This window comes from Schistocerca cancellata, unplaced genomic scaffold (assembly GCF_023864275.1).
Source record: "Schistocerca cancellata isolate TAMUIC-IGC-003103 unplaced genomic scaffold, iqSchCanc2.1 HiC_scaffold_838, whole genome shotgun sequence".
Taxonomy (NCBI): Eukaryota; Metazoa; Arthropoda; class Insecta; order Orthoptera; family Acrididae; genus Schistocerca; species Schistocerca cancellata.
This window is the reverse complement of record NW_026046849.1, coordinates 210,001-217,500: the sequence shown is the minus strand read 5'-3', so window position 1 is coordinate 217,500 and position 7,500 is coordinate 210,001. Positions and strand designations below refer to the sequence as shown.

Below are 7,500 nucleotides of genomic sequence, written 5' to 3'. Positions count from 1 at the left end.
GGTGCCAACGCTGTCGTAGAGCCGATACTCCATCTTTGGTACAAGGCAATCATTCCGCTGTAAATCAGTACGTCACTCGTAGTTCAGTCACCTCACAGCACTGCTCAGTAAACTATGCAGGCCCACATAGATAGATTATGATAGATTATATACGCAAATGCCCCTATACATGCTGAACGTCCGTACACACAAAATGAACCACACGTCAGCCACACACTCTATCACACACTACTCTCTGCCTGTAACAGACACAGATACAACTACTAAGCACCAGCATGGACCAACGTCCGGTGCATCCTATCCGCCACAGTACACCAACTACGCTATGATAACCAGACCGGGAGGTCCAATCATAAAACAGAATACCCCACTCGTCCGACAACCACAATTGCTCAGAGAAGCCACCAACACCCACACATGTCCTACACAGGGGTGCACCCATCACCACCACACTGCCTCGTCTTACAGCACAAACACACTGGCAGGAATGAAACACACAGGTCTGCCGCAACCACAGACACGGCTCGCCCCCTCTCACTGGCGAAAAGCGCATCCCGACGTGACATAACTCCTTTGACACACTGACGCTGCCTCGGGCATCCACGTCCTACGGTCGATATCAACGAACCTCCCCCCCCCCCTCCCCCCCACAACACGCCATCCCATACCACATTGTGTACCGTACCCAAACCTAACGTGTACTGTACTACAACGCAATGTGTACCATAACACAACCCAGTTTGTACCTTAACCTAACCTATGTCACCTTAACCTAACCTATGTCACCTTAACCTAACCTATGTCACCTTAACCTAACCTATGTCACCTTAACCTAACCTATGTCCCCTTAACCTAACCTATGTCACCTTAACCTAACCTATGTCACCTTAACCTAACCTATGTCACCTTAACCTAACCTATGTCACCTTAACCTAACCTATGTCACCTTAACCTAACCTATGTCACCTTAACCTAACCTATGTCACCTTAACCTAACCTATGTCACCTTAACCTAACCTATGTCACCTTAACCTAACCTATGTCACCTTAACCTAACCCATCTTGCACCTTAACCTAACCCATCTTGCACCTTAACCTAACCCATCTTGCACCTTAACCTAACCCATCTTGCACCTTAACCTAACCCATCTTGCACCTTAACCTAACCTATGTTGCACCTTAACCTAACCTGTGTTGCACCTTAACCTACCTCAATTTGCACCGCAATGTAACGCAATTTGCACCGCAATGTAACGCAATTTGCACCGCAATGTAACGCAATTTGCACCGCAATGTAACGCAATTTGCACCGCAATGTAACGCAATTTGCACCGCAATGTAACGCAATTTGCACCGCAATGTAACGCAATTTGCACCGCAATGTAACGCAATTTGCACCGCAATGTAACGCAATTTGCACCGCAATGTAACGCAATTTGCACCGCAATGTAACTCAATTTGCACCGCAATGTAACTCAATTTGCACCGCAATGTAACTCAATTTGCACCGCAATGTAACTCAATTTGCACCGCAATGTAACTCAATTTGCACCGCAATGTAACTCAATTTGCACCGCAATGTAACTCAATTTGCACCGCAATGTAACTCAATTTGCACCGCAATGTAATGCAATTTGCACCGCAATGTAATGCAATTTGTACCGCAATCTACCCCCACATTGTGCCTTAACCTAACCCACGTTGTGCCTTAACCTAACCCACATTGTGCCTTAACCTAACCCACATTGTGCCTTAACCTAACCCACGTTGTGCCTTAACCTAACCCACGTTGTGCCTTAACCTAACCCACGTTGTGCCTTAACCTAACCCAAGTTGTGCCTTAACCTAACCCAAGTTGTGCCTTAACCTAACCCAAGTTGTGCCTTAACCTAACCCAAGTTGTGCCTTAACCTAACCCAAGTTGTGCCTTAACCTAACCCAAGTTGTGCCTTAACCTAACCCAAGTTGTGCCTTAACCTAACCCAAGTTGTGCCTTAACCTAACCCAAGTTGTGCCTTACCCTGCTCTGTAATTGGCATATGACACGTTACATTAATGTATTGTCCAACCGCAACCCGCTCAGAATGTTGTGTACACAGCTACGTGTCATCTCCCCATAACAGCTGCATTGCAGTGTGGTACGCCATAGAGACGTGTGGGAGTAATGGACGCAGTGGATGGCGATCAGCATGAGCCGTCTGTTCATGTAGTGGCGCGTGTATGCAGACGTAGTAGTCTCTTCTCACACAATGTGATAGCACGGTGCCCCGCGTTCCACATCTGCGACATGCTACAGAGGCCGGTTGACAGTTGGTCGCGCAATGGACATCGCATACGTACGGGGGCACCTTCCACGTGCCCTCTAGTCGGGCACATTTTGTTGCGTGGATGTGAGCGGATGTAGTGTGTCTTGACACCTGACAGGCAGGCATGCAATAATAGTTGACTTTGCAAACGGGGATGGACGTGTACGTTTACTGGTGACGTTACGCAAATGAACAACTGGTAACCCGTTGTGGTGCGGTTGTCCTTGCTGGAGGTACATCTGTGAGGGCAACGATCGGTACAGCTACGAAGCGGTCCCCACCATACCAACGAACGTGAATGTGAATCTGGGTGTGAAGCGATACGCGGCTGTGGGTGGGTGGGACTGTCCCCGGCCGGTGAGGGGGGGCCGCCCGGCGTGCTGGCCGCGCGGTGCGTGGGCGCACGCGCTACAGCCGGCTGGTGGGGGCGCCCAGTGGCAGGCGCGCCGGCCGACGGACGCGGCAGGCGGCGCAGCTGCGCGCCGGGGCACCCTGCGCGCGGCGCCGTGCAGCCAAAGTGGGTCCTCGCCGGCCCGGTGCGAAGCGCGGTGGACATCTGCAGTGTGCTGGTCCGATTGAGGACTGTGTGCGTTGAGGATGCGCCGCCGCCCGGCACTCGGCGCCGCGACGCCGTCTGCTGCTCGGTCGCCCCAGCGGTTCTCGCTGGTGGTTTGTATCGCAGTTGTGCAGACGTGTTGGCACGTGCGCTGTGCTGGGAGAGTTCGCTTCGGCACCCACGTGGGGCCTTTGCCCTTCTGTGGCGCTGGCGTTGGAGCTGCCGGTCACCGTAGGTGGCGCGTGTTGTCTCCCGCCGGCAATGCCACGACAGCACGCTCCCGGGCCTCTGTCGGCAGCGGCAAGCTCAGTTGGGAGCACGGGTGGTCGCACCTAAAGCGTCTACTCGCCTAACTCCGGGCGATTGCGCCTCTCTCGAACCCGACCAAGTACTTAGGACGGCGCTGCGCGCCGCCGGGACCTGAGAGGGTTTCGAGGTGTATTGTGCAGGGGAGCTCAGCCTCCTCCTGTTTGCAGAATAATTGAGCGGACGCTTGCGTGTTCGCGCGGGCCCCTGGGACACACTCCCGGGCGGCCGGCTGCTCAGCTCTAGTTGACGCAGCTCCCTGGTTGATCCTGCCAGTAGTCATATGCTTGTCTCAAAGATTAAGCCATGCATGTCTCAGTACAAGCCGCATTAAGGTGAAACCGCGAATGGCTCATTAAATCAGTTATGGTTCCTTAGATCGTACCCACGTTACTTGGATAACTGTGGTAATTCTAGAGCTAATACATGCAAACAGAGTCCCGACCAGAGATGGAAGGGACGCTTTTATTAGATCAAAACCAATCGGTCGGCTCGTCCGGTCCGTTTGCCTTGGTGACTCTGAATAACTTTGGGCTGATCGCACGGTCCTCGTACCGGCGACGCATCTTTCAAATGTCTGCCTTATCAACTGTCGATGGTAGGTTCTGCGCCTACCATGGTTGTAACGGGTAACGGGGAATCAGGGTTCGATTCCGGAGAGGGAGCCTGAGAAACGGCTACCACATCCAAGGAAGGCAGCAGGCGCGCAAATTACCCACTCCCGGCACGGGGAGGTAGTGACGAAAAATAACGATACGGGACTCATCCGAGGCCCCGTAATCGGAATGAGTACACTTTAAATCCTTTAACGAGTATCTATTGGAGGGCAAGTCTGGTGCCAGCAGCCGCGGTAATTCCAGCTCCAATAGCGTATATTAAAGTTGTTGCGGTTAAAAAGCTCGTAGTTGGATTTGTGTCCCACGCTGTTGGTTCACCGCCCGTCGGTGTTTAACTGGCATGTATCGTGGGACGTCCTGCCGGTGGGGCGAGCCGAAGGCGTGCGACCGCCTCGTGCGTGTTCGTGCGTCCCGAGGCGGACCCCGTTGAAATCCTACCAAGGTGCTCTTTATTGAGTGTCTGGGTGGGCCGGCACGTTTACTTTGAACAAATTAGAGTGCTTAAAGCAGGCAAGCCCGCCTGAATACTGTGTGCATGGAATAATGGAATAGGACCTCGGTTCTATTTTGTTGGTTTTCGGAACCCGAGGTAATGATTAATAGGGACAGGCGGGGGCATTCGTATTGCGACGTTAGAGGTGAAATTCTTGGATCGTCGCAAGACGAACAGAAGCGAAAGCATTTGCCAAGTATGTTTTCATTAATCAAGAACGAAAGTTAGAGGTTCGAAGGCGATCAGATACCGCCCTAGTTCTAACCATAAACGATGCCAGCCAGCGATCCGCCGCAGTTCCTCCGATGACTCGGCGGGCAGCCTCCGGGAAACCAAAGCTTTTGGGTTCCGGGGGAAGTATGGTTGCAAAGCTGAAACTTAAAGGAATTGACGGAAGGGCACCACCAGGAGTGGAGCCTGCGGCTTAATTTGACTCAACACGGGAAACCTCACCAGGCCCGGACACCGGAAGGATTGACAGATTGATAGCTCTTTCTTGATTCGGTGGGTGGTGGTGCATGGCCGTTCTTAGTTGGTGGAGCGATTTGTCTGGTTAATTCCGATAACGAACGAGACTCTAGCCTGCTAACTAGTCGCGTGACATCCTTCGTGCTGTCAGCGATTACTTTTCTTCTTAGAGGGACAGGCGGCTTCTAGCCGCACGAGATTGAGCAATAACAGGTCTGTGATGCCCTTAGATGTTCTGGGCCGCACGCGCGCTACACTGAAGGAATCAGCGTGTCTTCCTAGGCCGAAAGGTCGGGGTAACCCGCTGAACCTCCTTCGTGCTAGGGATTGGGGCTTGCAATTGTTCCCCATGAACGAGGAATTCCCAGTAAGCGCGAGTCATAAGCTCGCGTTGATTACGTCCCTGCCCTTTGTACACACCGCCCGTCGCTACTACCGATTGAATGATTTAGTGACGTCTTCGGACTGGTACGCGGCATCGACTCTGTCGTTGCCGATGCTACCGGAAAGATGACCAAACTTGATCATTTAGAGGAAGTAAAAGTCGTAACAAGGTTTCCGTAGGTGAACCTGCGGAAGGATCATTACCGACTAGACTGCATGTCTTTCGATGTGCGTGTCGTGTCGCGCAACACGCTACCTGTACGGCAGCAGCCGTGCGCCGCGTGCGGAACCACGCGTGCCTCTCAAAACTAACGGAAAAATGTTGTGTGGTACGAGCGCTGAAGCTCTGGAGCGGCTGGCCTGCGGCACCTGGCGCCTGGCGCCGGTTTTGAATGACTTTCGCCCGAGTGCCTGTCCGCTCCGGTGTGGAGCCGTACGACGCCCATCGGCCGTGAGGCCGTTGGACACAGGAACGCTGGAACAGGGGCCGTCAAACGCCTCAGTCCCGCCTATGCAACTGTCTTGAAAGAGACAGTGGAAACTAAATGAAAAAGATCACCCAGGACGGTGGATCACTCGGCTCGTGGGTCGATGAAGAACGCAGCAAATTGCGCGTCGACATGTGAACTGCAGGACACATGAACATCGACGTTTCGAACGCACATTGCGGTCCATGGATTCCGTTCCCGGGCCACGTCTGGCTGAGGGTCGGCTACGTATACTGAAGCGCGCGGCGTTTGTCCCGCTTCGGAGACCTGGGAGTGTCGTGGCCGCCTGTGGGGCCGGCCGCGTCTCCTTAAACGTGCGATGCGCGCCCGTCGCCTGGCGGTTCGCATACCGGTACTTTCTCGGTAGCGTGCACAGCCGGCTGGCGGTGTGGCGTGCGACACCTCGTACAACGACCTCAGAGCAGGCGAGACTACCCGCTGAATTTAAGCATATTACTAAGCGGAGGAAAAGAAACTAACAAGGATTCCCCCAGTAGCGGCGAGCGAACAGGGAAGAGTCCAGCACCGAACCCCGCAGGCTGCCGCCTGTCGTGGCATGTGGTGTTTGGGAGGGTCCACTACCCCGACGCCTCGCGCCGAGCCCAAGTCCAACTTGAATGAGGCCACGGCCCGTAGAGGGTGCCAGGCCCGTAGCGGCCGGTGCGAGCGTCGGCGGGACCTCTCCTTCGAGTCGGGTTGCTTGAGAGTGCAGCTCCAAGTGGGTGGTAAACTCCATCTGAGACTAAATATGACCACGAGACCGATAGCGAACAAGTACCGTGAGGGAAAGTTGAAAAGAACTTTGAAGAGAGAGTTCAAAAGTACGTGAAACCGTTCTGGGGTAAACGTGAGAAGTCCGAAAGGTCGAACGGGTGAGATTCACGCCCATCCGGCCACTGGCTCCCGCCCTCGGCAGATGGGGCCGGCCGCCCGCGCGGAGCAATCCGCGGCGGGGTCGTGTCCGGTTGCCTTTCCACTCGCCGCGGGGTGGGGCCGTTCCGGTGTGCGGTGGGCCGCACTTCTCCCCTAGTAGGACGTCGCGACCCGCTGGGTGCCGGCCTACGGCCCGGGTGCGCAGCCTGTCCTTCCGCGGGCCTCGGTTCGCGTCTGTTGGGCAGAGCCCCGGTGTCCTGGCTGGCTGCTCGGCGGTATATCTGGAGGAGTCGATTCGCCCCTTTGGGCGCTCGGGCTCCCGGCAAGCGCGCGCGGTTCTTCCCGGATGACGGACCTACCTGGCCCGGCCCCGGACCCGCGCCGCTGTTGGCTCGGGATGCTCTCGGGCGGAATAATCGCTCCCGTCAGCGGCGCTTCAGCTTTGGACAATTTCACGACCCGTCTTGAAACACGGACCAAGGAGTCTAACATGTGCGCGAGTCATTGGGCTGTACGAAACCTAAAGGCGTAATGAAAGTGAAGGTCTCGCCTTGCGCGGGCCGAGGGAGGATGGGGCTTCCCCGCCCTTCACGGGGCGGCGGCCTCCGCACTCCCGGGGCGTCTCGTCCTCATTGCGAGGTGAGGCGCACCTAGAGTGTACACGTTGGGACCCGAAAGATGGTGAACTATGCCTGGCCAGGACGAAGTCAGGGGAAACCCTGATGGAGGTCCGTAGCGATTCTGACGTGCAAATCGATCGTCGGAGCTGGGTATAGGGGCGAAAGACTAATCGAACCATCTAGTAGCTGGTTCCCTCCGAAGTTTCCCTCAGGATAGCTGGTGCTCGTACGAGTCTCATCCGGTAAAGCGAATGATTAGAGGCCTTGGGGCCGAAACGACCTCAACCTATTCTCAAACTTTAAATGGGTGAGATCTCCGGCTTGCTTGATATGCTGAAGCCGCGAGCAAACGACTCGGATCGGAGTGCCAAGTGGGCCACTTTTGGTAA

The 7,500-nt window shown here is 55.0% G+C and overlaps 3 non-coding genes across 3 annotated transcripts in view; all 3 read left to right on the top strand.

The window, feature by feature from the left end:
* The first annotated feature begins 3,424 nt into the window (after nt 1-3,424).
* LOC126146936 (small subunit ribosomal RNA) lies at nt 3,425-5,333 on the top strand. Its single transcript, XR_007529846.1, has one exon. It is a non-coding gene; the product is annotated as a small subunit ribosomal RNA (ribosomal RNA).
* A 353-nt stretch (nt 5,334-5,686) lies between these two features.
* LOC126146977 (5.8S ribosomal RNA) lies at nt 5,687-5,841 on the top strand. Its single transcript, XR_007529874.1, has one exon. It is a non-coding gene; the product is annotated as a 5.8S ribosomal RNA (ribosomal RNA).
* A 188-nt stretch (nt 5,842-6,029) lies between these two features.
* The window catches only part of LOC126146954 (large subunit ribosomal RNA), a 4,222-nt gene continuing 2,751 nt past the window's right edge, over nt 6,030-7,500 (top strand). The window contains exon 1 of the ribosomal RNA XR_007529862.1: nt 6,030-7,500. This exon is cut by the window's right edge and continues 2,751 nt beyond it. This is a non-coding gene — a ribosomal RNA (large subunit ribosomal RNA).